This window comes from Eucalyptus grandis, chromosome 1, assembly GCF_016545825.1.
Source record: "Eucalyptus grandis isolate ANBG69807.140 chromosome 1, ASM1654582v1, whole genome shotgun sequence".
NCBI lineage: Eukaryota > Viridiplantae > Streptophyta > Magnoliopsida > Myrtales > Myrtaceae > Eucalyptus > Eucalyptus grandis.
Genome location: NC_052612.1, coordinates 3,537,661 through 3,547,277, shown reverse-complemented (window position 1 = coordinate 3,547,277; position 9,617 = coordinate 3,537,661).

Here is a 9,617-nt window from a genome sequence, read left to right as displayed (position 1 = left end):
GGTGTTGTGACGTCTTTTGCGTTAGATATTATATATGTTTAGTACAAACCATTTGTTTAGTTTGTATATTCCACGTATGTCACATGCAAACTGGTTCTTGTATAACTTCAAGGTATAATACTTGGATTCATCTAATGTGTTATGCATGTTGGCTTTTCTTACGTTTTAGCAAAGTTGCATGTTAGAACCAATTGCCATTTGAGTTGTTGTCAACTTAGCATGTTTCTCAGAAATCTTTTGGATTTGGTACGCTATGAGGCTTCTCGATTCAGACTTGGGCTTGCTATACTCTGGCTTGTATGGCATGTTTATGGCTCGAGTATTTATTTGATGGGTTTCCAGTTGGTTCGGGGCTATTTAGCACGTGAATAGAGGTCTAAACTTGCTGTTTATATTGCCTGAGGGGCTGGCAACGAGCTTAGAGCTTCTATTCGGCCTTGCTAAGGGTCTCGACCTATCTCGGGACATTCCTTTTACATGATTACATCGTCTACATGTCATAATGACATATTTGCATCATAATGTAGTTCAATTTCTAGCCTGGTGTCTAGTTTATCATATCTCAACATGCATTTAGTATAGCTACAGTTTAAATCGTGTTCATCATGGATAAAAATGAAAAATAAAAAGAAACAAATAAAAAGAGGACGGAAAAATCGGAGAGGCATTTGGTAAGAAATGGCGTTTTTAGGGCTAAGTTTGATTTGTTCTTAGTTGAATTTCATTTTGTTTAATGCGGCAAAGTTATCACCTATCTTAGAAAATTTACTTGTCTTAAACTAGGTTGATTGCATATATACATTAATTTACAGGAGTCCTATCCATAGCTTAGTAGCAAGGCAATTTTATATTTTTGCCCCATATGACTCGGGTTCTACTTACTATATTGCTTGTGATTATATTGTCGTGATTTGTTTGATATATCCCTTTGTTTAATTTTTGTCATTAGAGTATTCCTCGCATGATAACTTGTTTATGGGGGGTTTTTTTTTTTTTAATAAAAAAACATTAGGATGAAAAAAACCTAGTTATTCTTCACAAACACACTCATATGACTTGTTAGATTGCATGTTATTTATAAATAATATTAAGTGACTTGGCAGACATGGTATCACCAAACATTTCACTACGCTATCTATAGATTATAGATGGATGTGCAAGTAGAATGGAGATAGGAACGATTTGACGATAAAATATGAACTTGACACAAAATGAGAATCATCATCCATGCATATGATACTTTTCTTCTACCATTTAATGCATGAGATATCTATAAATGAGCAATAATCTTTACCCAAAATTTTCTGTCCTTCGAAATGATATATCTTCATAAAAAGAGGGACAAACGTGAGAAAAAAAGAAGAAGAAGAATATTTTGCCCTAAATGGACAAAAGGCAAAAGGGTGATGAAATAGAAGAAAGGAATAGTTTGCCCATTATATGGACAAAGCTCACTGAGCTCATGCAATCTTAACAAACAAATTTATATTTCTATACATTTTAATTTTATGACAATTAATCCTGTCTAATAAAAAAAGAGAGAAAGTAAGGGAACCACTTCATGTCAAAGCAATCAATAATCTAGAAATAGAAAGAAAGATAAAAATAGATTCTTGAGATTTGTGGAAAATCTGCACCATTAGGAGCGATTTGATGATAAAACATGAACTTGACACAAAGCAAGAAGCATCATTCATGCATATGATACTTTTCTTTTACCATTTAATGCATAAGATAACTATAAATAGGCAATAATCTTTACCCAAAATTTTCAATCATTTCAAATGATTGATCTACATGAAAAGAGGGAAAAAGTGAGAAAAAAGAAGAAGAATATTTTGCCCTACATGGGCAAAAGGCAAAAGGGTGATGAAAGAGAAGAAAAGAATAGCTTGCTTGTTATATGGCAAAGCTTATTGAGCTCACGCAATCTTAACAAATAGAATTTATGTTCTTATAAATTTTAATTTTATGACAGTTAATCTTGTCTAATAAAAAAGAAGAGAAAATAAGGGAACCACTTCAGATCAAAGAAATCAAAAACCCCAAAATTGAAAGAAAGATAAAAAGAGATTCCCAAGATTTGTGGAAAACCTATTGCACTAGGAACAATTTGATGATAAAACATGAAGTTGACACAAAGCAAGAAGCATCATTCATGAATATGATACTCTTTTTTTGCCATTTAATATATGAGATAAATAAGCGATAATCTTTACCAGAAATTTTCAATCCTTCCAAATGATAGATTTGCAAATGATGAGAGAAAAAGGTGAGAAAAGAGAAGAAGAAGAATATTTTGCCTTGCGTGGACAAAAGGCCCAAAGGTGATGAATGAGAAAAAAAGAATAGTTTGATTGTTATATGGATAAAGCTTATTGAGCTCATGCAATGTTATTAGAAAAATTTTATATTTTCTATAAATTTTAATTTTATGACAGTTAATCTTGTCTAATAAAGAAGAAGTGAAAGTAAGGGAGCCACTTCAAGACAAAGCAATCAACAATCTGGAATAAAAAAAGAAGTAGATAAAAAGAGGTTCCTGAGATTTGCGGAAAACTTGTCTCTACTAGGAGCGCTTTGACAAAAAAACATGAAGTTGACACAAAGCAAGAAGCATCATCCATGCATATGATACTTTACTTCTGCCATTTATTGTATGGGATGTTTGTAAATGAGCAATAATCTTTACCCGAAATTCAATCCTTTTAAATGATAAATATGCATATAAAGAGGGAAAAAGGTGAGAAAAAAGAAGAAGAAGGATATTTTGCCCGCCATGGACAAAAGGCAAAGGGGTGATGAAAGAGAAGAAAATAATAGTTTGTTCGTTATATGGCCAGAGCTTATTGAGCTCATGCAATCCTGATAGACAAATTTTATATTTCTATAAATTTTATTTTTATGATATTAATCTTGTTTAATAAAAAAGAAGAGAAAGTAAGGAACCACTTCAACTCAAAGCAATCAATAATCCAGAAATAGAAAGAAAGATAAAGAGAGATTTTTAAGATTTGTGGAAAACTTGTCGCCACTAGGAACGGTTTAACGAAAAAACATGAAGCTAACACAAAGCAAGAAGCATCATGCACGCATATGATACTTTATTTTTGCCATTTAATGCATGGGATACTTGTAAATAAGCAATAACCTTTACTCAATTTTTTCAATCCTTTCAAATGATGGATATGCTTATAAAGAGGGAAAAAGGTGAGAAAAAAGAGAGAGAATATTTTGCCCAACATGGACAAAGGCAAAAGGATAATGACAGAGAAGAAAATAATAGTTTGCTTGTTATATGGACAAAGCTTATTGAGCTCAGGCAATCTTGACAGTTAATCTTGTCTAATTAAAAAGAAGAGAAAGTAAGTGGATTACATCATATCAAAGCAATCAATGATCCAGAAATAGAAAGAAAGATAAGAGAGAATCCTGAGATTTGTGAAAGTCTTGTCGCCACTTGCTTTTAGTAGGAGATGCCTTCTTGGAGCATCTTACTTATGGTAACTCCAATGTGACTTTGGCTTATATCAATCATCCACATTAAAGGGCAAGTTTTCTTTTTTCCATTTCTTTGGCTAAATTAAACTTTATGCTTGTCATTGGTTGAATCAAGGTGATAATGGAGTGAAAGGACATTGTCATTATCTTGCCATGTACATAATAATGGCGGGGTTTCACGTTAATAATCTAATGGCGTCTTCCACTTCTGTGGACACATGACGCATCCGTAAACATTTAATTTTACTCACTAGTGATTCAACCAACTCAAGTTAGATCTATCTCGAGATCCATTTTATTTGATAAATGGTTGGTTAATGATTCTTTTACCTTCCTAGATTTTGAATAGATAAAGTCTTTTGACAAACAAGTAAAGAGTCAACTCTACATGTATATGTTGCATTTTGTTGTAATCACCTTAAATCACTTAAGGTTTGCAAAAAATTTGTTCCATTAGTTACTTGAACTAAGTGTTCAACATCATCATTTCATTAATTAGCATTAATGAAAGCCCCTGATATGGACACTAATCTCATAATTTTAATGTAGGATGGAGAAAACCTTTCAAGTAAGTTTCATACATGTACTTATTCAACGAACTGCAAAGAAAAAAAAATTGCAAGCATATCATTTCTACACGTTGTAGTCACTTTGGATAGACTTTTTTTTCTTTTCCGCTCTAATACATTAAACAGAATTTTTATCTATGTAACACTAACAACTACGAGCGGTTTTAGAAATAATTCCATAAAAGCTCAAAAAACGACAAGAAAAACAGAGGAAAAGGCAATATTGAAATCTCTGCTTTTAACAGATACAGAGAATTTACTTCATCCTTCCTTTCTTTATTTAACATGATCTCAAATGTAGATTTAAGGAAGAAAATGACATTGGTGAATACTTTCGCATGTTTATTTTTTTATGGCTCTCTCGCATTTTAAGAATTCTTAATGTTAAAAATCTGAAATCTGGGAAAACATACCAGAATGTCCTATACAATTTTCCATCCTTTTCCGAAGCTCAAAACACTTACTTGATTTCAAATTTTGCAAGGAAAATGGTATAGAATTTTAGGGCACAGTCATATAAACTATTAATTTAATTATTCAACAAGTTTATTTTGGAATAAAGAACCAAGAGTTGTGCATCAACTATAGGAAACAACGTCACTCACAAATTCCTGCCAAAATTTTGTCAAAAGGAAAAAATGTGAGTCCCGAATCACGTGATCATGTGCAAGTTAAGAGCATTTTATGAAAAGGGCAAAAGATAGAACCTGAATGGGTCGAAGCTAAAGAAAAAAAAAGCAATAAAAATATCTAAGTTAAATAAAAAAGGAAAAAAGAAAAAGAATATGAAGTGGGTCCAAGATAAAGAAAAAGAGTCAGGCCAAATATCGTAGCATCGCTTTGTCGGATTGCCAATTTTTGACGCCACTGATTAACAAGCCTATTTGCATTAAAAAAAAAAAGCCCCAATATTAAGTTAATCTCAATTCTAACCAAAATTTTCTTTCGTCTTAAAAAAGTTATCGAATTTCACTTTAGCCCAAATTTACCCCATTGACCCTTTGTCTAAACATTGCTACTGGTTTTCTTCAATACTATTAGTATTAGAATGTTGCTGTTGTTTCATATGAAAATAAGAGTATCAATGAAGATGCAAGTTCTTATAATGAACCTATAACATACCTTGATATTTATAATTTTGAAGAAATTAGTTGTAATTTTTGGACACGTGGACAAATTTAGGACTAGAGTAAAATTTGTTGAATTTTTTTAGACAAAACAAAGTTAATAGAATATTTGGAATTGGATCTAAAGGTGGGAATTTTTTGGGCATTAGAGTCTCATTAACATGACCTGAAAAAATGTGTTCTTTGCTAGTCGACCTTTTCAATTTGTCTTTGACAGGCTAAGACACGCTTAGTTAAATGAGTTAACATATTACCTGGGTCAATGCAATCTAGCTAGATACATTTAGGCACTCTATTACTCATTTGAACATTGGTTTATTTCTTAAATGTATCATGTTTTGCGACTTGTTTATGAAAGTGCCATGTTGGGTTTTAAAAGATCTGATGCAATCAATACATGAGTCAAATATGTATGAATGATTTAGAAAAGCGCATATAGAAAAGTAGACACATAAAAGGTAACTACCAAAAAAGTCATAAACTTATAATATATATGCCAATTCAGTCTTAAAAATTTTAATGATTGCTAGTCCTTTTGGCCAATTTTGATCGGAAATAACTGAGGTGGACGTTGGTCATTCTATGTGATACCGCTAGTATTGACGCTGACAACTTTTGCAATTTTTTTTTAATTCTGAATTTTTTATAAACTTTTTTTTTTTGTTTTTTCTTTTCCATCATCGTTAGTGAGGATCGTTGGGGCCTCAACGATGGCCTGCAACACTCGTTGGTCACTTGATGAGGCCATTGCAGCCGGTGGTAAGGTAGACCTCGCCCAATGGCTAGCGAAGGTCAACAGCCATTGTGAGGCCCTGACAACTCTCGATGGTCATGGTAAAAAAAAAAAGAAAAAGAAAAGAAAAGAAAATGAAAAGAAATAAAAAAATTTATAAAAATTGTCTATGTTAGCGTCGATCATGCTACATAAGATGATAGCTGTTCATTCAGCGATTTTTAGCCAAAATTGATCAAAGGATTGCATAAGCAAATTATCAAAAAAATTTAGGACTAAATTAATCAAATTGAAAAGTTTAAAATTCAATTGAAATCCATACAATATGTTTGTAGCATTTTTGGTAATTTTTTCAAGTTTTGCAATGAAATGATGTTGAATATGGAGAAGGGTTCAAAGTAAATGCTCATGCAAAATATATTCACACGTAGATGAAATAAATTGAAAATAGAGGCAGTAATAGAGAAGACAATGAGCGGGCCCAATGCAACCACGGTAACTTCCTCGAGATAAAGGCTTGCTCACTCAATAAGAAAAGTGGCCACTGACTGTTCTACTGGTTTTCCTTTCAGCGGTGGGAAGTTTTGACTACCAAGTCCATTAGTGCCGAAGACAAAATTCAAAATTCAAAGCTTTGTATCTTTCTATAGAAGAAACAATGATGAAATCAAACAATTGATGATGAGATCAATGCATCTCATTCATCGAATCATGTGGACCTGATATGGGATCCACGTAATTCAACGGTTGATATTGACCAAACTTATTTGCACCCAGTTAATGCAAATGTTGACCCAACTTGACTTACAAACCCAGGCAAAAAGGAAATTCAAAAGAAGAAAAAAACACGACTCACAAATCACGCGCAAGTTAAAAATATTATGTGGGTCTTCGTGAAAAAAATAAAAAAAGAAGAAGAAGAAAGAGAATAAAGAGGAACATTACTTGGGGTCCAAGAAAAAAAAAAGTGAGATACCAAAAATATGCCTTGAGTCTTACCTTATTATCATTTATAAATTTCTACTTTTGAAAATATCAAATACATACTTGAGTTTTATCTTTGGAGGCCACTTTACACATTTACATCAATTATCTTGGTATCCCTACATAAAATTTTTATTTTCTTCAAAATACTTTTTGCAAATCCTAAATTCTCACATTCACCAAAAAAACTCGAAACGAAGAAATAAAAATAAAAAATCAAACCACCAAAACCCTAACTAAGATGTTAAAATGAGTTTGCTAGAAGGGGCAATTTGATCTTTATAATTTAGGGTTTTGCTTAAAGGTATGTGCATGGTATTTACATAATTGTGTTAATCCTCAATTTGACCACTCATTTGATATTTTGCGGAACTATGGTGTTCTTCAACTGGGTTGATCTCCTTATCTTATAAAAGCATACTCATATAACTTTTTCGATGGTATTTTACTCATCAATAATATCAAGTGTTTTGTTAAATGTAGGATCACCAAATATTTTAACTCATCGTGGATACTGAAATTTCATAGTTCAAAACTTGGATAAATATAGATAGATGTGTAAGTAGAATCGAAACAAGATCAATATAAAGATAAACATCAACTTGACATGAGGTATTTGCTGACAAACAAATAAGGAACTATCTCAATGTGTGTGTGTAGAATTCCCTACTATTCTTCCAATATATATATATATATATATATATATATATATTATTCTAACTAATATTATATTAAAGAGGAGCGACAATATACAAACTAAGCAAAAAATGGCACTGGATTTGGATATGTGGAATAAATGGAACATTTGAGACTTCATCATATTAAGTCTCTCACTTAGGTCTTTCTAAAGCTTTGGCTCGTGTCTTAGTTAGAATTGTGGAATTAGGAGGGAGGGTATATGTGGGCTCAAAATTAACCTATTTAAGGTAGACCTTCTCGAGACGAGTTTTAAATGTTAATATGAACTTTTTTTAAGGAAGGATTGAGATGCTTAGTATTTGATTCGTCAGGGCTACAAATAAGATTAAGTTGTCCCAATAATATACATTTTGACTTTTTTTTTTAAAAATACACGACGGAGTTTAACACTATTTTAAATGTCCACCTGCATACATGTTTTAAAATTCAAGCTTCGGTCAACAAAAAATGATATGCAAATATCTTTGTTTTTATGACGATGGTAGCATGGTAATATTATCTAATTTGATGGAGGAAAAAGGAAAACCACAATATAAGGCCAGATATATAAATTCTTATAATCCTTCCGGGAATTGAAGGCAGGCAAGGCTAGTGCTCTGCACGTGCTTCTTCATCCTCCCAAGTCTCAATGTCCCAAGCATTGACCCTCCCCAACATCACCCAAGCCACCTCCCAACCATTTGCCTTGCTTGTCAATTTCTACTTCAAGGCTTCCTTATAAAGTTTGCAATGCACTATTTTCTTGATGCATGTAAACTTTGAGGATAGTTTTGTTGTAATCGAAATTATATCAGAGAGGAGAAAAAATTCAAACTACGCAAAAACATGGCATTTAGCTTCATCTTGGATTTGTGGAACAAATGGAATATCCGAGGCTTTGTCTTACTGAGCCTCTCGCTTCAAGTCATCCTCATTCTATTTGCACCCCTTAGAAAGAAAGTAGCGAGTTGGCCCATCATCTTCCTATTATGGTTGGCCTATTTGATGGCCGACTCGGTAGCTGCATTTGCAGTTGGGCTCATCTCTCACAACCAAGGCAATTCATGTACCCATGTAGCAGAAGTAGATGGAGCAATTAAGGCATTTTGGGCTTCATTTCTCTTGCTACATCTTGGCGGTCCGGACACCATTACTGCCTTCTCTCTCGAGGATAGTTCACTTTGGCAACTGCACATGCTTAGTCTCATCTTCCAAGTCGGTGCCGCCATCTACGTCTTTGTGCGGATATTTCCTAGAGACAAGTCATTGGTGATCCCAACGATCTTGGTGTTTCTCACAGGGTTTATAAAAATTGCGGAGAGGATATGGGCACTTTATCTCTCAAGCATCCCAAAGCTCAGGGAATCGATGCTCTTAGACAACGAGCTAAGCATGGCCGCAAACTCGTCACGATTGCTCAAAGAACCCAATGTTGGAGGGGATGGATATGGATGTTCTAATGAAGGAGAAGCAAAGCTTTCCGATAGGATCGTGGTGAATCATGCTTACTCATTCTTTCAAATCTTCAGGATCTTCATCACAGATCTAATCTACACAAAAGAACAACGCAAAATGAGCATTGATCATTTTTGGAAAGTTTCTGCAATGGATGCGTTGAGGGTGATATCGGTTGAACTCAATTTCATTTATGAGGAGCTCCACACAAAAGCGTTGACAATACGTCACAAATGGAGCTACATTTTCCGCATCATAGCCTTCACTAGCGTTGTGATGGCTTTGGGCCTATTCAATCGCTTGAAGAAGTATCAACTCCGCAAACTCGATGTGAAAATTACTCATATACTTCTTTTTGGAGGGATAATTATTGATGGGATAGCTCTGTTCAACATTGTTTTCTCTGATTGGACTGTTGCCAAAATCAAGTACAACACCATAGGGTCATCTAAACTAGATTCATTTCTCAACAAGTTGGTATCCACCACAAATTACTTGAGGAAGCCTTGATATGCCACATGTAAAGCAGAATCTAACACCAATGTTACTTATGAGGTCTTAGATACACGA